Raw genomic sequence first — 21,002 nt, forward strand, 5'->3', positions numbered from 1 at the left:
ACTGACACAGCCGTGACACTGACCGTGTTGCACTTAAATGTCTGTCGGTAAGACGGCGAGATGTCTTGCGTTGAACATTATTACAGTACAAAGTGTGACTGTTTGCGTGTGTGATTTGACATACTTAGCATACAGTTTATGTGTGTGGTATGTAGATATTGGTGTGTGGCATTTACATATATGGGTTGATGTATATAGGGCCTCCGCACATTGTGAAGCTTCCTTGCAGCTGGAAGGGCGTGCAGACCTCCCAGAGCTCTGACACTGTCCCACCACATTCCTGCCATTTCCTGGGTCAGAGCCACACACAGAGACTCCTATACTCTCTCTCAGTGGAGGAAACAGTGTGTGTGTGTGTGTGTGTGTGTGTGTGTGTGTGTGTGTGTGTGTGTGTGTGTGTGCGCCTTGCGTCCCTCTGTCCATAACCACTGCGAAGGTTCAGGCAACAGCAGTAAACACATCGACACTTCTCCCTTCAGCTCACCGCTTGTCATTTCTGCTCCTGACCTTCTCCAATCGCTCCGTTTATTTTTCCAAACACGGCTGCAGAGGTCCGGAGGAGAACGGGAGCGATGCCAACAGGTTTGTGGGCCAAGTCATTCCAAACTAGAGCAGACCAGACTCTGCCAGGCAATTCAGCATGCTGTGTTGGATTAAATACATTTATTATCATTATTATTACTGTAAAAAGGAGAGGTAGCTGCACAGAGCACTCAGAGTGATACAGAGGTGTGCTTTTGTGTTGCCTCTTTGTGATAAGGTTATGGCAGCACCACAGATTCCGCATCTGTTCTTTGGCATAGGTAATTGAGAGTCTGTATGTGCCCATATTTGGTTCCAGCAAGGACCAGAAAGTGTGACAATATACAATGTAAATAGTATGAACAGTATTTTTTGCCAAAGAGTACCGCAGGGAAGCGGTCTTGGAGGAATGTCATTGGGTTTTTTTTTGACACAGCGGGGTCCTAAATAACAATCTCCACTCTCCCTCCACCCTCTGCCCTCGTGCTCGCCACTCATCTCCATTTCCTCCACTTCCTCCTTCATTTGAGAGAGACAGATAGTTGCCTGTCTGAGGGCCTCTTCGGAATCCGTTGCATTGTTTGGTGCCAGCATACTTTTCATGGAAATGAAGGATATCTGATGCCAGTGATGCCACTTTTTTTTAACTTCCTATTACCAAAGCAAGCTTTTTTTTTTGTTTTTGTTGTTATTAATACTAGATAGTCTGGAAAAATCCCCACAAGACACTTTCATATAGAGCACATCAGGAACTGGGTGTCTGTGAAAATCCCAGAAGATAGTGTTAATTAGTTAATTTTATTGGATGGTTTGTCTCCGTGGTGTCTGCTCGTAGACAGAGGAATGTTGAAGTTTACTCAGAGTCTGTAGCCGCTGTTTTGTGGGTGTGATGATCGCGTAACTTGAAGAGAATGTACCAGCAATGTGAAGATTTCGACTGAATTGTCCTGTTCATCTGATGACAAGCTGTTCCTGATGCCTTCTTACTCAGCCACTGTCTGGTTTTATAGGTATCTGTCCACACTTTCTTAAATCAGCAGAAGAGCTCACTATATTGGATTTATTAAATAAATTTGATTATCTTTGAATTTGAAAAACGCCCTTTGGTTTCCTGTATTTTGATACTAGTAAATTTAAAATACTGTTGATTTTTAATTGAACATAATTTTTTATATACTATCTCATCCCTCTCCCCACATTACTTTCTTTATCCTTCACCCGCCTCCTTCTAGCTTCTTGCCCTGTTTAAATGTAGCTGCAGCTTTGATGAAGGTCCCATCTGGGCTTTTGACCCAAGCTGCTGTAACAGGCCGAGTCTCCATTCTTGTCTGTTAATCTCCACAATGTGAAGCATCCGGTACACTGTCAAGAACAAACAAGGTTTCAGGAGTTAAGTTGGGGTGTAAATATAATCATTACTTCTTATTTAGTCATATGTATCTATGCTCTGGCCAAACACTTTATGAAGGTAAATAACTCCTAGACGTAGTCTGCAATCAGCAAATGCTGATAACAGAAATGGCTGGCCTGATTCTAGGTAATGGGCAAGGTCAAAATGTTTGTTATTGGTGGCTGTTTATCTTTTTTTATCAATGTTTTGTAATGCAAGTGGGGGATAGAGGCTCGTGTCTGGGCCTCCTTCCACTCATGCTAGCAACTATTTATTCAGTATCTCACTGTGTAGTGTAGTTTCTTAGGCAAAGGCACCATACTTTGCCATCATTCAGCTTGATCCCTTCAGCATCAGGCTGTCCTCAAGTTCCCTTTGTCCTTCAAGGTTTTAATTCTTTGTTTCTGGTTTGTTATCATGGTTGGTTTTCTGTGGATAATTTAGTTTTAGTTCACCATTGCCTCAGTGCATGTCTCTTGTGTATGACGAAGCAGCTATGAAAAAGACAAAATGCAATAATCAAAAGGTGACCTTGTTTCCATTTTTATCTGCACTTGATAGATTGAACCGTACCATTGTACATGAGCAGCTGAGGAAGCTCAAAGCGAAACATCCATAATGGGGCATTTCCTCCCTGTCATTTTAGGCCTGAGGTGCATATAAAGATGGATTTGTTCTTTTTTTCTTGTCTGCTTTTAATTAAAAGGGCCATGGTAAACATGGTGTGTAATCAGAGCAGCGAGCTGGCGTGTATCAGGTTAGCTGTGCTTGTCCACAACATTCAGTAGGACTGTTTTCTTTGGAGTGTCACTACATAAAGAGGCCCCGCAGCATGAGCCAGTAAAATGGGGTTGTGGGCGGAATATAATTTGGATGAAGAATAATGGAGGGGAAATGTTTATTTTTTGGTTGGGGTTGAAATGGAGACCAAAAAACTGAGGGATGGAGGGTGATGAGTCTGAGAAGGGTGTTTTTAACTGTGCAGAGGTAGCTATTACTGTATGCCCGTTTTCCATACAGGCTGCAGATCTGGACATTGGAGAACAGCGTGGATCTCTGTGTACCGCTCTCTCCCTCATGCTCTTCCCTCTATAAACCTGAATTATAATAATGAGTTTAATTGGGCCTCTAAGCCAGCTGCAATCAGTGAACTTTACAACTGGACACGATTGCAACCAGCTTGCCGTGTAAATGCTTGAGACGTCATGATAATTATTCATACTCCCCCACTTTAGCAGCTACACACACAGATTCACCACACTCAGAGTTAACACAGCAAGTCTTGATGATGCATGCCTGTATAGTAGCTTGAGTTCTTCGAGGGTGAGTTGGTTAGGATTCAGCATGAAGAAACTGTAACCTCAGAGAAAGTTTTGGCCTTAACCCCTGTAATTGTCCTCAGTCACTATCAATGTGCTGCTCCTTTCTTCAAGCACGTGAACACATACAAGTGGACACATGTAGACCTATACACACATGCAACTTCTATTACCCCTCATCATGGCGCACCTCTGCTGTCGTTTTTATAGCATGAGGCTGATTATAACAGATCGCTGTGACCCAGGACCCACCAGTATCCATTCTGCCGATTGGAGAGGACATAAGCCTGTCCCTGGAGAGCCGACCCCACTGTTTTCTCAACCCAGTCACAGGTTACACAAAGAACTCGCCCTCTGAGGCAGGCACTTCTGACAGACTGTGCTGTTACCCGAGAGAGAGAGGTTTTGCGGTGGACGCATGAGAGTGCCCCAGGTGTGATGCACGTACTCACACCCTCTATTGCCTGTCCACAATCTATTTCTGTGTGTTTTCCTACCAGGGTCGTGCCTGGGAGCAGGGCCCAGTCATTTGGTGTAATTGAGCCAAACTCCCTTTAATCAGATGGATTGAGAAAAGGCTTGTGCCCCAGAAGGGAACCAGCCTTCTACAGAACAGTCCCCCCTTTCTCCCACCCTGGCCCAGGCGCTCGAAAATCAGTCCCAGATGAAGGCTTTCCTGTGGGGATTAGGTGCAGCTGCAGCACTGCTAACCAAACTAGACCAAAAAAATGCCACAGAATGTTTGAACGATAGTTTGACCTTACTCCCTTCTCAGAGTGAACTTTCAAAGTGCAAATGGAGCTTTGTTGTTTGGGTCCAGCTCAGAAATTCATGTTTAAGGTGGAGGGAAAGGCAAGACTACAATATTCAGTTGATCCACATGGTGAAGTCGACAGTTCAGCTGCTGCACCCCCTCTCCAGGATGGCCTCGGGGGAGGGTACAGGGTAAAGATGTGACCGCACACGCTCTGTCAAAGAACCTGAACTCTGCGTTCTGACAGTTGAAACATGGTGTCTGGAATCTGTTAGTCATTTGGGGTTTCAGTTTGTGATTCAGTGGAGGGGGAGTTTGATCAGGAAAAGAGGATGAAAAGGGAGCTCTGAAATCCGCTCTTATATTGTCTCTCTATGAGCTTTTATGCACTTTTCGTGGAAGCTTATATGGCAATCCCAACCTTCTTTTACTCCATAACACCTCATTGAAGAAGTCCTCTGTTCCTCTTTCATGCCCTGTGATCAACTAAAAGAGCAAATGTCCTATTATTCCTGGGCCCTACTAACCTGTCAAAAATACAGCCGTTATCCTTCAGTAAATCCTTTCTTTATTCTTATCCGGCCACCAATTAGACCTTCTGTCTGTATCCATTTGCCCCCCCACTCCTCTGTTTCTCACTCTTATTTATCTCTATCCTGCACAGATGAAATAGAAGGAGGGCGCTGAGTTTTTGAAGGTGCTGGTGTCTGGGATTCTAATTGAGTGTTTTGGGGGTTTTTTTGGGGTTAGAGCAACGCCTAATCGAGCCTTTCAGAACTGGTAAAAACACATGGAAGTATGTGGAGCGTTTGGCAGGGGATATTTAATATAATTCACAGAGGGTTTTGATTTCATCCCGCAGGTATGTGCTCAGCACTCCAGGGATCAGAAGGGACCCTTTTGTGTGAACTCGCCACAGAAGGAAAAATAGAAAAAATCTCTCCCTCCCACCTTCAGCTACCTCCTTCCTTCCTACCTCCCCCTTCTCTTCTTCCATTCACCTTTATTCTCTTTTAAGGTTTGGATTATAATTTCATGCAGAGTAAACTGGAGATGATTTGCCAAGGGAAGCTGCTCTGCATTACGTGGCAGTTGAGAAAGTCTTAATGCTGTTAAGGTAATTGCACAAATGACTTAAAACTGGTTTCTCACTCTAATCTGTCTCCGTTTTGGAGTTTGAGACAGTCTCAGACTTCACTTTCCATCCTTTACAAAAACAGCAGTGGAGTTGGAGTTGCACTTGCAGCTGCAGATATTGCTTTTCTCTAACATCTGGAAAAATGTCTTTTTTCCCTTTATTAAAATGCACTGGCAATAACATTTGGGATCTTTGCCCTACCAAAAGACTTCACAGTACTTTGGGCCATCCCAAGTCCATTTCAGCACTTTTCTCTCTGCTCTGTGGGGTAGATATCCAGTAACTGAGCATTTTGATAGAGATGTGAAAAAGGCTGGGTTGGCAGAAGATGCAGAGCTAAAGTGGAAACAGCACAGGCCATTATTCACAATACATGCATGCAATATTAGGAGATGAATAAACACACTGCTATTAAGTATTAATGCAAGGGGATACTGTTTCTGGAGGAGCCGCAATGGCAGGTTCAAGGAGATCTTCCAAACTAGGAGTAGCTTGTGTGAAAATCCACAAGGTTGCCGAAGTGCCTTATTTGTCATATAATTATCCTAGTATCCTAGTATCCTAGTGTTTTCTGAGCTTTCCGGTATCTCCATCTCATCTTTTTGATTTTAATTTCCTTTACTGTGTATTTTTTTACTCAGTTTATCTACCATGTCTTACTTTCCTTCTATTTTATGCATTCTTATATACCCCCCCTCTTCTTCCTCCCCAAGTCTCTTTCAACACATGCATGTGTTTTATAAGACTCCCTTTCATGAAGATTGTCCCTTTCATGAGAATCAGGAACCATGGAGCGGCAGAGCTCCCGTTTTCAAATCATGCATCGCTTCTGGATACCTGCCACCTCTCTCTGCTGTGGTAGAAAGAGCCATTTGAACGATGAAGAGAAGTGTGTTTCCCATTAGTAGATGGTTTCCTCTGCCCTGCACCCCACCCACCTCCGCCCTGCAGCCTGGCCTCCACTGCTGCCTCTGGGACTGCTGCAGATTGGCAGCATATCACTGCACACCTCATAGATTTACAAAGAATAATGAAGCATGATGAAGAATAATGAAAGGGAGTGATAGAGAGACTGCGATATTGATGCACACAGACAAGCAAGAGTTGCTCATGTTGACATATTTCATATGTACAGACAAACGGGAGAGACGGAGATAGATAGACCCTCTTAAATTACACAGTCCAAGATAAAACCGAGATAAAACTTGTGATAGTCCTAACCTCTACTGATTTGTCAACATGGAAGTCCATTTGATCAGTGGTTAAAGCCTCCAATGCAATTCATAAGTATTTGACACATTTTATCTTGTGTTGGCTTTGTACTCAAGTATAGTAGATTTGGGTCAAAACAATAAATAAATTGCTGACTTTCAGCTTTCATTTGAAGTCATTTACATCCACATCAGACAAACTGTGTGGATATTGTGGCCCTTTTTATACTTACTCCTTCAGTTTTAGTGGGTCAAACATAACTGAAACAAAATTGGCCCTAAAAATTCCTTTTATGTGTTTGCATTAGGATCATTTTCCTGCTGCATGATGATGTATTATCCATTGAGTTTAGCAGGCTTGATGTTTCTGTACAAGTCTGCATTTATCTTGCTACTGCAGTCAGAAGTGACTAAGGCAAAATGCCACCTCCCCCATGTTTGACAGATGTGGTATTTCTTGGACCATAAGATGTTCCCTTTTTCCTCCACGATGTAATCTTCCCATCACTCTGGTACTGTACATGTTGATCTTTATCTCATTTGTCCATAACACTTTGCTCCAGAACTCTATAGATTTCTTACTGTACTTGTTGTGCAAATTGTAATCTGCCCCCTCTATCCTTGAAACTCAACAAGGGATTTGCCTCTTGTGGTAAATCCTTGGAGGTCATGCAGTCCTCTCTTGATTATAGTTTTTGTCATAGCTACACCTACATCCTGGATAGTGCTGACTGGTTGGACAGTTGTAAAGGGTCTTTTCACTCTTCCAATTATTCTTTTGTTGCTATCCACTACACTGGTCGTCCATGGTCTACCAGGTTGTTTGTGCGTTCTTGATTCCTAAAATGTACCAAAGAGTTGATTTTGAAACACCAAATTGTGATTTTTATAGCCTCATGATGGATTCTTTGTTCCTCATATTAAGAAATTACTGTAGACTCCAATGCAAATGCCACACCTAGAATAAACTCTAACTTAATTTTATTCTATTGTGCATGAGTCAGTGATGAAGTGAAACACACCTGCTCAAGAAGCAGCCAATTATCCCATTATGTTTAGTACTTGAACACCATAGTCATCATTTCATTTCAAATTCAGCCAAAAACCCAATCATGATTGCCAATAGTAATGCCAAAGTTAATCTCTTAATATCTCAGCCAATGGCTTTTCCCATGTGTAAATGGTCTGTGTAACATCAGCACAGCACTCATCCACATCTGGCGCAATAGCAAATCCAGCCCAGCTTTCCTTCTTTTTAAAAGTGAGTTTGAGTGAGCAGACTTTTCCTATCAGTTAATAGAGAGAGCAGACTAGGTGGATTGTCTGCTCATTGTATTCTCTTTTATGATCATGTTTCCATGATAGAAACCAGTGATCCTGGGGCCATCATTGGCGGGCCTGCTGTCTGAAAAGGAAACTCAAGAAAACAGAGGGAAATTCTTTATCAAAGAGGCTCTCTGATTGGTCGGTGGCAGGTGGGCCACATGTGCTTCTGGCTGATGTCACTTCCCATGTGGGCCCTATTTGTCTGCCCACACTGTCAGTGTCAGTGAGGCAGGAGTAATATGCCATGCTTAGTTTAATGGGAAAAGTGCTGAGGCATGCCGCTGCTCACCGTCTGTGTGTGTATGGGAGTGTTTTCGCTACATAACTGGTCATATGACTGAATGCTATAATGCCTCACTGTGTTTCATTTGTGTTGATGCACCAGAGACTGAGACACACAGGTTGGTGTACTGTACTTATATGTACTAGATGTGTGTTTATGTTCATGTGTGTATGCGCACACACGTTGCTGAATAGTATGTGACAGCAGAAAGGAAAATAGTAAGAAAAGGACTGAACACTATCACTGCCTGTCAGATTTCTCTGGTCTCTATGGAAATGTTATGACAACAAAGGCTGCTCTGCACCTGCATGGCCTCCCTGTTTTTCTGCCCACGGTTGTGTGTGCGTCTGTGCAAGTGCACTTGGCCTAAGCAGATTAAAAAAATTCATCAAAATGTAATTGGTTGGAGAGTTGAGGAGGTGATGGTGGCCAGGAAATAATTTTCCCATTGTGCAAAGCAAGTTAGAGTGGGAGAAGAGAAGAAAAGGTGGAGGACCCGCAGGGGGAACACTGGTTGGTCTTTAGTCTGTGTGATGTTGAAGAAACCCCTATGGACTTTCCTGCTTTAACATCAACTGAATGTCCACCGTTTGAAGCCAGCTAACATTATTTCAGCAAGGTCAATTAGTCAGTCAGCTATTGTAAGAAAGCTTTGTGCGGAGCTGGGGGGGCAGGGGACTGAAGAGTTTGGGGCAAGCGGGAGGTAGAGTCTTGTAAGAGTTGGGAGTGTAAGCCCTCTATTGTGCCTTTGCTGTCTTTTGTCTAGTAATTTTTGTCCTCTGGCCACAAAAGATGTTGAGGAAAGTAGACTTCATCATGATTGTTGATTTGGAGAAACTTTTTAAGTTTAAGGCATCATTGGTACACTACAAGACTCATTTAGCATGTTAATCTGCCATTTCAAATAAGCAACTGCTAACTTTTGGTATTAGGGTGAAAATGGACCTGCCAGTGTTGTTGCTGCAATCACTGGTGCAGGCAAACAGACCTACATGGATGATTGTGAAGGGGTGGTTTGCTGTGGTGTGCTGTCTCCAATGAAGTCTGTAGATTTTCTCACCCATAGCTCCCATTGCGGATGTCTCTTGAAAGTGGTTCCTGTCCTGGTCCATTATTGGTCCATTGAAATGTGTGTGGGGACACAGGGCATGACACATTTTACAATGCCCATTAACCCCAACATAGGGGCACTCATCCAATACACATACACTGCGTGTGTGTGTGTGCATGCGCGTGCATGTGCGTGTGTGTTGAGGGCATGTGGGGCACAGGTGTCTCTCACACAGCTGCCCAACCATGAGCTGGAGGGGATGCATTCCTACTGGTAAACTGGATAGGTCAGTCAGACACACACACACATACATGCATTCTCATACTACATGCCACACTGTCATACACACGTGCATGCCTGGACAGATATGCCATTTCTTTACCTTTTTCAGCACACGCAGACCATCGCCAAACAGTATTCATCATCACTCAGCAGGATTTGACAGGTGGAGTGACATAGACTTAATCATCCATGTCTTTCTTTAGCCATGCATTCAGGGGCCACATAGGTAATACTTTAACAAGATGGTACACTTTAAAACAGTATGAATTCCACTTTTTTTTCCTTTGTTTTCATTTTTAATTCACTTGCTCTTAGTCTTAGTTATCAGGCCAGCATAATAACTAAATGAGCCTTCTATTAGAAACTATATCTCTCTATTAGCTCTTTTAGTTTCTATTTTCCTTCCAAACCAGGAACTAGTTTTGTCACTGAAAAACAGACATTGTAAATGTGATGTGCCTCCTCAGTTTTGTACCTACATGTTTACTGTATCCTGCTGTTTTTCCTTCCCAGTGGGTTTCTTTATATGCCAGCTGTGTGGATTGGGTCTTGGAGTGAGGGTGAAATAACAACTCCTTCACAAAGCACCTTAGACAAACACGTTTGACCAAAAGACCAGCCTGGAGAAAGAGGGAGGCCCAGTTGCAGGAAAATATTTAAAGGACCACTTGTTCCTTAGAGGCCAAAGGGACAAAGCTGGGGAGCTGCTGCGTCTTTCAATCTGACCTGCCTGGGTGGTGTTTTCGGGAGCAAACCTTTCATTATCACTGGACTGAAAAAACGCAAGCTTGATAGACGAGTGGCGATAGAAATTCATACCCATGTGCAGTGGTGAGGTGGCCTGTATTATTCTTAACTGTTCTCCACACATCCTGGCCATCATGGTCCATTCACGGTCCACTGCTATTGTGAAACTGTGGGCACTCACAGCTGTGAGCTGGCAGGCTGTGCACTGTCTCCACGGTCAGCTACGGACTAACTACTGTGCAAACTAACACACACACATAAACATATACAGCAAATTCAGCCATTCATATCTTCTAAGCTTTTCTCCATGTTCAACACCAGTCTTTTGTCAACAGATGTCTTTACACTTTGAAGTGAGTGCTGAACATCTGACCTTGTCCAGCCAACTGGCCAGGAGAAATGACATTCTGCTGCTTTATTGAGTGTTGGTTGGAGGAAGAGGTCATGGCGCCACAATCTTTTCTCTGGCAGAGTTTCGGTCTCAAGGTTTTTATTTTTCAATCCCAGCTTTATCCTTTCTCAAAGAAAAGTTTTTACAGTTACAGTTATTTTTACAAAGCATTTGAATTTTTTTTCTCATAAGAGATGGCAACTTTCATGCTGCTTCCAGAGTCTGACTGGAGATAACATTAGCAGGATGTTTCACAATGTGGCAAATCCTGCCTGATGTGAAATTTTATGCTTTTTTGCAAGTGGTATCTGAACGATTTTGCCGTGATGGAGAACACTGATGAGCTGTCCTTTTATAAAGCCCCTCTATGCTCAACTTTTACCCTGCACACCTCACATATCCTGTTCTATGGTAGTCTGGTAGTCCAAAGGCAGAGGTATGCTTGAAACAAACTACCATCGTTGTCTGACCACGTCTAAAGGCAAAAGTGTGTATACCTGTTCCGATTGGCTGCGCTCAAAGGCGGGGTAAAAGATAGAGAGATATATGAAAAAAACGTGCACCATCCCCCTCCCCCCACCTCCCCCGGTGCAATGCCCATTCTACCTTTGTTGTTATACAAATGTTTTGTTCCCTTCCTCTCCCTGTGTTTTGACCATAATGAAAATGGGCATGCGAGACATTGAAACTGGAGTGGAACACCACTGCCTGCCACCACACGCTGCAAAAACCAAGATTGTTAAAAGACATAAGGTCTTTGAATAACACACACGAATACATCTCCCAAGCTAAAATCCACAGTGATTGGAGTAAGTCCCATAAAAATAGATGGAAAGGGATGGGGATGGGATGGTTAGAGAGGCAGACCGACAAAGACAGGGACAGAACAAAAGAGAGACAGACAGAAAGAGGAAGAAAAAATGTGTTGGCTGCTGAGATGGAGTTGGCACCACATGCTCTGCTCCTGACCTTTTTTAGTGGGTTTGTGTAAATTATATCCCTTTCGAGGGAAAATATGTGGTGGTTGAACTGGAGAGAGACCCCCCTCTTCTCTTCATCTCTGTCTGCTGTCGTTTACTCTTTTTCAGGAGTGCTCCATCCATCTTTCAGACCTCCCTTCAATGTCTCTTCATGTCTTCCTCCTTATCTTGCTATCAATATTCATTCCTTTGTTTTATTAAGTTGCATCCCTGTTTGGTCACATCATAATAACTCCAGTCCTATTTTGTCCATTCATTACCTCTCCCTCCTCCATCTCAATACTCTACTTTTATGTCTTTATATCAGCCTCCCACCACTCCTCTCCTTCCCCTCTCTCCCTCCCCACAATTATGCTATTTTCTGCTGTGCATGGAGGATACATTTAGCTTGTGGTCGCTTGGGAAGTGATGGCTACATTAGTGGGGGGGTCTGGTGAATCGCTACCTTCTCTTAGCCACAGTGGGCTCAGTGCGGGCTGATGCAGACTTTCCACTGGGGTGAACCCATCAACTTGGGGTGCTTACCGGGGTGCTCAGCCACCATGCCCGCACCCCCAGGCCACAGCCCGGGCTGGCAGGCACCCACACAGGCACGCGGCGTCAGCCTGCCCAGTGGGTGTCCCTGTTTATGTTTGTCTTGTGTGGTGGCTAGTTTCTCACTGCGCTGTAGTGATTATAGCACCACCCAGCCTGACACACCACCCTTTCTCTCCAAGAAATGCCCTCTCCGACCCTGGCCAAGCCCTGGACAGTTGTGGGCTGTAAGTGGCTTTTGGCATCCATCACTGCAACTGGACCGGACAGAGGTCGGCTGTGGCTGCCGGTCCACATACTGAGGCAGTGAACAACTTAGCCCATACTTAAACGACCATACTGGTGGTTTTGCATGTTTTAGCTCATGAAATACAAATTGTGTATACTTTAAATTACTGCCTATCATTTACAGAAACATACCATAAATCTTTAGGTTGACTTGATCAGTCCACCATGAAAATCCACTTGCATAGACTTGAAACTTGCACCAGATAGCTAGACCATTTAGTCCATTTACTTTTTATGGAAAAGGTATATTATTGTTGCTTGGCAATGCCGCTCCGAATGGGTACACTTCTGTAAACTCTTTCTTGCTTGTGCATTCAACAAAGTATTTGAGAGTCATAATGACATAATGACATAACGACAAAATTTAATTACACACAACTACAAAATGTCAAGAATTACATAATTCCAATAAGTCCAAAACTTATTTCCATTGTCATATCTTGTGCATGTTGCATTTTGCCAGTTTTTGCAAAAAAAACAATTGCTGCTTGGTAGCTTAGTGTCATACACTAAAGAGTAACATTTCAAGTGCCTCTTTAGATGCATCAACAAGGAAGACTTTTTAAAACAGTCCCTGCTCACAACTGCATTCACATACTGTATGAAAATTAGGTAACTCGTAGCCATCCAAGGAGGGGTGACCTCTCTTTGAATTTCCTCTTTGGACATTTATTTCAATTAATTTTGGGAATCATTTTTGACATTCTACACATATAGCATCACAATGAACCTAATAAATTAGATTAGATTCAACTTTATTGTCATTACACATGTACAAGGCAATGAAATGCAGTATAGGTCTAACCAGAAGTGCAATAAGCAAGTGCAGGATATAAAATATGTGCATAAATGCAGGATAGAGCAGTATTATGAAAATATTTTACAAGTGGTACTATGGACATTATATACATTATATACAGATGGCATTACTATAAACTGAACTATACTGATGGAAGTAGGGCAATGAATACTAAGTAGCGCAAATTATGGACAAATAGTTAACAGTGCAGTAGATAGTTATTGCAGTATTCAGTACATAGTACTGGAATGCAAATTATGCAGTATATGTATAAATAAATAGTCCGGTAGTGCAAATGAACATGTGGTACGTGTAGCAAAAAAATAATTTAGCAGCAGCAAAAACAATATAGCAGCATTTAAGGTTAAGGTATATGAGGGGTCAGTGGAATCAGCGGGGGGCAGAGTTCAGTAGGAAGACAGCTCTGGGGAAAAAAGCTGTTTCTCAGTCTGCTGGTCCTTTTCCGGAGGCACCTGAGGCGCCTGCTGGAAGGCAGGGGAGAAAGCAGTCTCTGGTGTCAGGAGGTGTTGGTGGTCCAGGACAGGTTCTCCGAAATATGGGTCCCCAGGAACTTGAAGCTGGAGACACACTCAACAACCATCCCGTTAATGTGGATGGGGTCATGTGTGCCTCCTCTCTCCTTCCTGAAGTCCACGATGAGCTCCTTTATATTGGAAGGGTTGAGGAGCAAGTTATTATCTGAGCACCATGTGGCCAGGTGCCTCCCTGTAGGCAGTCTCATCGTTGTTGCTGATGAGACCAATCACCGTAGTATCGTCTGCAAACTTGATGATGCCGTTATATCCATGCACAGGCCTGCAGTCGAGTGTGAAGAGGGAGTAGAGGAAGGGGCTCAGCACACAGCCCTGTGGTATGCCAGTGTTGGGTGTGATGGTGGTGGAGCAGTTGTGGCCTGACCTAACAAGCTGAGGTCTGTTTGTCAGGAAGTCCATAATCCAATTGCAAATGGAGGTGTTAATACACAGGTTTCCAAGTTTGGTGATTAACTTGGAAGGGATGACAGTGTTGAATGCAGAGCTGAAGTCAACAAACAGCATTTGTGCATAAGTGTTCTTATTAGAACTTCTATTCCTGTGTGCACTGACGTGATAGTGAGCTGCTGTAACAAAAGAGTTTGCCCTCGGGGATCAATAAAGTATTTCTGATTCTGATTATTGTCCAAGTGTGTGAGTACAGAGTGCAGTGCCATGGAGACTGCATCCTCTGTGCTCCTGTTTATTTCAAACATGTTGGAGAGTAAATGGAGAGTTGAAGCTGACCTGTTAAAGTTTACCTCAAAGACAAATGTACTTATAAATAGGTTTATAACACTGTTGACTTCAGATCTATAAAGGGACGTCTGTGTGTCTTTGTCCCTGTTTAGCCCCAACTGGTCAGGATATGTAAACCAGCAATTACTAGACAACAGCCTGTAAAAATCAACCTTATCCTGGTCTGCAACTCATTCACCAGCTCATTATTAATCAGCACCCAGACACTTGTGACTGTCCAGACCCTCCCTATGGACAGGATTAGCAGATCAGCATTTTGTGTTTGTGTGTGATGACTCACTCTGAAACAAACCCCTCCCTCTCAGTGTTATTAGCAGTTAGAAACAAACAGGTGTTTGTAGACCGGAAGTTGCTGGCCCATTCCTGTTAGAGTTAGAGTTAGAGTTCACATGCAGGGGTCAGAGGTCAGGTGGCCTCAGCCCTGTGGCAGCAGGATGTTTGAGATGGCCATTATGTTCTGCCAGTGAACACTTGTGTTTCGGCTGGCTGTAGATGTGTGTTTGGGGGAAATGGAATTAGTGTGACTGATGTGGATTACTGAAGTCAACCTTTGTGCCAGAACACATTAGGTCGGCACACTCTGTTCACACACGTGCACACACATAGTTTAAGGCAATTGTTTAACACATCTATTAACTAGTTACTCACTTACATCATCTTTGCAAAGCTTTTTGTGATATTATTCCAACTTTTGTCCATGAGAACAGACATGTGGGGTGGGGTTCCCATCTTGTAAGAGATGTATGTAAATCATGCTGTCTACCACAGAGACACCATGAGCACCTACTGTGATGAAAAGGATTACAGGTACATAATCTGTGCACCTTCCACTCACCACACACGCACACACACAGTGCTCCAAAGGTGTAGAAATAATTTAAATCAAATTTGAATAATATACTGTATTCCATACTGAAGTGCCAACCTATACAATGCTTACTTTATTTCTAAAATGTGAGGTAAACCTATTTGCATTGGTGTTGGTAGAGCTAATAATATTAGTGGAATGTTCTTTTCTCTTTACTTGCCTGTACCCGTAATATGCCCACCCACGTTACAGCATAGCACAGCTCAGTTTGAGATTACACAGGAGCTCCAGCCACAAACAATGTGGAATCTGCAGATGTGTATACGCAGCACAGCCATGATGCAAGTAGAGTTTGAAAGCTAGTGCAGGATGTGTACACAGCAGCGTTTGATGAAAGTCTGCTGGTGTCTTAAGGGGTATGTATCAGAGGCCTGAATGCCTGACCCCAAGACCTTGGCTGGCTTGTTCCCCGTCAGTGGGCTACTCTTAAATAATGGATGTTACGCTTCTGCTGTTTTGTTTGTGCTGAAGGTTTTGACTCTAAAATGCTGCTGTAAGTCTGGGAAAATGAGAAACGAGGGGGGAAAAAGGGAGAGACAGGAAAGAGTAGACAATGGTGTCTGATGAAGTCAAACCAGCCACTATGTTTGCCAGATCTTTTGCCTACTGTTGAAAGAAGAAACGTATAAGCACATGAGAGATTGTTTTCTGTCTTAATTTAGTTTAGTTTAGTTTAGTTGAAGTTGTGAGTTTTGGGTCGTAATTTTGGTTCTGTTTACGTCAAATAACTCCAAGGCTCAATTCAAGATCAGTTCCAATACAGGCTGCAGATGCCTCATTTGGTTTTTATTTAAATATTTAGATCATGATTTAAAAGATGTAATTGCAGCTGTAGTTTTTATGGCATTTTGGCAATTTTGTTTAATATTTAGCCATAGGTGCAATTTTACTACAGCAGGGAGCCACTGCAGTTAAATTAATAAACAGGAAATAATGTCTTAATAGCATGCCAGAGTCAGCAACTGCCTACCTGACCTGAAATCAGTACAGCATTACTTTTTATAGCATATCATGAACAACCATAGATCACTCTGTTTACCCTTATTTGAAGAACAATTCTTTGCGTGTGTTTGTGTGTGTGTGTGTGTGTGTACCGCTTCTGCTTGGTCAGCAGGAGCTCTGCTGATCTGGTGAGATGATATTTTAATCAGCGCCAGGGATTCTGCCGAGCAGGCCGTGTCGTGATCATCCTCTCCTGCTGATTCTCTCCCCCCCCCACAAACACACACACACACACACACACACACACACACACCCCACCCACCCCACCTTCATGTGGATCCATGTGTGGCCCCTTGCAGTGACTTTATTGGATTAGAAACCCCATGGTAATTTTACGCTGTGTCCAGTCATGGGAAGTTAATGGTGGTTTTCTATTCTCTTTCAAATGTGCAAACCCACAGTTGAAGATGTAATTTTGAAGACAGCAGGGTCTTGTTAATTATCTAAATATATATTTGATGAGAATTTGATATCAGTTCACCCTATTTTTGTTTACCTGCTATATATATGTATTGTAAGCACTGCAGTAAGTAAACACTGCCAGTGTTTTGACTTCTCAATCTCTAAAAGTCTGCAGTACAACAGTTTTGATATGTTTGAGTAAATGAAAAATATGCATTGAAATAAGAAACAAAACTGTAACCAGAAGATGATTTTCAGGCAACCCAGAAATGATGATAGCTCCCAGTTGCTGTCACTTGTCTTGTTTTCCTGTTTCTTTTGTCTGGAGATGGTTTTGGTTGGAAGCATTGAGGTTTTTGGGACCCTGACAAACAAGAAAGCATCGTATGAAGCCCGAGGCTCACCAGACACTAGTGTGGCAACTGTAACTGTTGGTGACAATCACTGGAATTCACCACTGAGTTTTAAAATTGAGCCCCTCACTTGCCTCTGATGTTTCTAACTACTAGCTCCATGACCTGCTGCTCAGACCTCCATCAATTCTCATCACAGCTGTTTTCTTACAAAGGCCATGTGAGGTAAGCGACCTTGCCCAGGGCTAGCTGACATCCAGACCTCTCCGTACTCATCCCAGAGAGACCTAATGGTTACCTTAATTGTTGACCTCAAGGGAATTTAATTTTGAAGTTTAAATCTTCTCATCAATGATTTGTACATTTGTATCCAAATGGTTATAGCTAGTTTTAATTCAGAAAAAGGACTGGCCAAGGAATTGTGTCCTCCTGCCAATAAAATCAGAGCAAGCTATAAGCTGCTCTTACATGTGCTTACTGGATCTGATTAGTTTAAACGATAGCTATGCGCTTGAGCTATTAGCTTCATCTGGCAGTCTTAGGGAGCTTATTTGGATTTGACAGACTCTTCTGGCATGCTTAAACAGTTTTTACCAATATGTGCTAGTATTTTACCCCCTCCTGCACCCCTTTCCCCCTTGACTACCTCCTCTCTGTCCACTACCACCTCCTCTGCTCCTCATTTATACCATATTACTCACTTGCTTATGTTTTTCTGAATCAATAAAATCCCCCCACCCACTGTCCCTCCATTCCTTTGAAATGAGACGCACACTTGGGTTGCTTTCCAGGAGTGACAGGCGGTTCTGTTTAGGTGTTCTCTAATTCCATTGCTGTCTGTTGGACGCACACTCTCAACCACACTCAGCACCTCCACAACTGCCCCCCTCAGTACCTCTCATCAGTACATTTCCAAAGACGGATAAGCTTTTCAGTGCATGTGGCTGTGCTTGGACTCAGCCAGTAACAGCGTCCCTCCACCTCCCTCCCCCTTCACATTTCATCATCAATCCACGCCGCTCGTTAATTTCATCAAATTCTTTCCATCCTCTCCTACTTATCTTACAGCATTGGTTGGATCATCACTCCCTATTTCTGGTTTCCTCATTTATGTTTATATTTTGCTTTGAGTCTTTCAACACCTTGTGCTTGTGAAGAAGCTCAACTTTCTTCCTGCTGTTATAAACCTAAGACCAGCCTTAGCCTTTTTGTGGCACTAAGTCAAAGTGTGACCCGGATGACTTACATCGCTACAATATAGTCAGCAATGTAACAATAAATTGTCACACTGGAAAAAGTAGGTGGATAAGCAGATTCAGTAAAAACTGGGTAAAGGGGTCAGTATATAGGTACTAAGACACAGCCATGTAATTTTACATTAGAGAATCTAACACTGCACTATCCTCTTCTACATCTGGTTTTGTCTTAAAACAAAGTTTACTATGAACAGAATTTTCCATATATGTGAAGTTATCTACTGATTTAGATGTCCTGCCCTCAACTGCAGTGGGTTTTGGGATTTTGGGATAACCTTCCAAATGATTATAATTTTTAGAAAACTGGATTCAAGGACAAATGTGTCACATCAGGACAAGTTTTTCAAATGAACACTTCCCCCTCTACTCAAGAAGGGCAATTATTAGAGCTTAATCGAGCAGTTGATCGACAGAAAGATAATCGGCCACCATTTTGATAATGAATTAATTGTTTCAGTCATTTTTCAAGCAAAAATGCCAAACATTCTCTGGTTCCAGCTTCCTAAATGGGGATTTGTAGCTTTTATTTGTCATATATCATAGTAAACGCAATATCTTTGAGTTTTGAACTTTTAGATGAACAAGACAACAACAAGATGTGAAGACATCACCTTGGGCTCCAGGAAGTTGTGATGGGCATTTTTTCACTATTTTTTGACATTTCATAGACTGTATGATTAATAATTTGAAATAACTATTAGAGGATTAATCAATAATGAAAATATTCGTAATAGAAGTTGTAGCCTTAGCAATTATCCATAACACTGGTAAAAGTATTTACGAGTTAATTGTAGTTATTTGCATAATTGAAGCATTAACAAGCATAGACAAGTGAGACTGCAAGATGAAAAGACAAAACAGCCTGTAGGAGGATAAGGTGTTGGATAAGATAAGGATAAGATCTTGAGTTGTGACCAGGTTTCTCTGCAAGCATGTGGAGCTGGACAGTGTTAAACACTAAACTGATATCTACACCAGGAGCCTCAGATGCAGCCTCAGAAACACAACCAAATATGCCCCCCAGGGCAACCGAATGGGGCCACCCAGGAATGGATGTGGCTCTAGGCAGTTGCCTATTTTGCTTAGGTCACAGGCTGGCCCAGCATAGGCCCATATTTACACAAATTTATAACCCTTTGATTGATTCACTCCTATTATACATTACTTACTTGCCAGCTTGCATTGTCCATTTCCAGTATGAAAAGATAATGAGAGGAGAGACAATGACTGAAAAAGACACAAATGACAAGCCTAGGATACACTGAGAATCACACTGCCATTTGTTTTTATATCTAATAATCTACCAAACAGCACGTGAAATGAATTGCATGTGTGCCTGCTAATGTATGCCGCCAAAAACTAACCAAAGTCAAATTCTTCCTTTTGCTTTCTTTTCCTGTTTTTCTTTCTATCTCCCTTCTCATCTTTCCCCTAATTGCTTTTTGTCAGAGCAGCATCTGGGCCATCTGCTGGCACAGACTGGCAGCTGTATGGCATGAGAGGAACCGGTGGCACACCACCCTTCATCTGTTATTAGTACTTCAGAAAGATTTAGAGGGAGGGAAAGTGGGATGTGGGGCAGGAGAGTTGGAGTGAGTACTGTAGGGAAACAAGCAGAGGGCCAAAAACTGGAGCCAAAGAATCAGGTTCCAAAAACAAAGTGGTGGTGTGTTTTCTCTTCTCAGCTCTTCTTCTTTCCTTCTCTACTCTTACTCTCTGTTGTTACAGTTCTTTTTTAAAATCCTAGGCTCTTGTCTATTAGCACCTAGCAAAATCATAGAAACTGAATGCAGCTCAAGAAGAAAAGCTCAAGATTAAAAATTATGATTTGTGTTGGGAGAAATGCTTCATCCTATGATTTTTGTGGAGTTAATTTCATGCCCCCAACTGCTGACTGTAAATACTGTTGGCTGAGGTTGGAGAGATGGTTTGAGGTTAGTGAGAGGTCAGCTGTGCTGTGTGGGCAGAAGAGCTATTTGGAAGATGGAAAACAGAGAGGCAGAAAGAAAGAGAAAGAAAAGTAATTTGAATAAAAGATTGAGAAGTGCAGAGGAAATACAAACACTATTTGCAGCCACATGACCCGGTGCTTCAACACATTGTCCTTGGCTGCCTTCTCACAGCGCTGAATTTGGAAACAAATTAGAAACAAAAAAATAGAGAGTGAGAGCGAAACAGAAAGGAGGGGAGAAGGAAGGGAGTGAAAAAATATTTACTCCGAAGTAATTCCGTGTGGAATTATTTTTGGGTTGATAATTGTGAAAAAGGTCCCTACAATAGGGGCCATTGAGCAGTTCAGGCTGAGTATGAGCGTCAAAGCTGGCTCCCATCCAGGGACCAGGTTTCTCTTAAAGCCAGGGGAAGAAAAGATGGACTATTTTATGGAAGCAAAGGAGAGAAACAGACACGCACTCCCTCTGTTCCCTCTCTCCTTTTATTCACATACATGAACATTTGCAGATGCCTGGCCAGAGAGAAGGACAGAAACATGCATGCATTCTTTCAGCCACAAGTATTATTCTTATCTGACATCATTTATGTATCCTATCTGTCCTTTACCTGGAGTCCCTCCAGTATACTCGCAATTAAGCCCCATCCATTGCACTCTCCATCTTACATTTTTTAATTTGGAAAATGAAAGGCTAAAACAACAGGCCTTTACAACTTGTATTGTAAAAATGTATGTATATTAGGTTGGTGAACATTCAAAAATTCAGGACACATGGAGGTTAAAACAGTTGAAGAAGGACAAAAAAGTTAAAACCTATTGACCTCCAGGGTTGAATTGTTTCTCCTGTTATTTCTCTAGGACGT

General features: G+C 42.6%; 1 protein-coding gene across 2 annotated transcripts in view; it reads left to right on the forward strand.

Moving 5' to 3' along the window:
* Positions 1 to 21,002, forward strand: part of coro7 (coronin 7) — a 111,115-nt gene that overhangs the window by 34,412 nt on the left and 55,701 nt on the right. The gene's annotated exons all lie outside the window — the stretch shown is intronic.

Source organism: Siniperca chuatsi, linkage group LG21, assembly GCF_020085105.1.
Source record: "Siniperca chuatsi isolate FFG_IHB_CAS linkage group LG21, ASM2008510v1, whole genome shotgun sequence".
NCBI lineage: Eukaryota > Metazoa > Chordata > Actinopteri > Centrarchiformes > Sinipercidae > Siniperca > Siniperca chuatsi.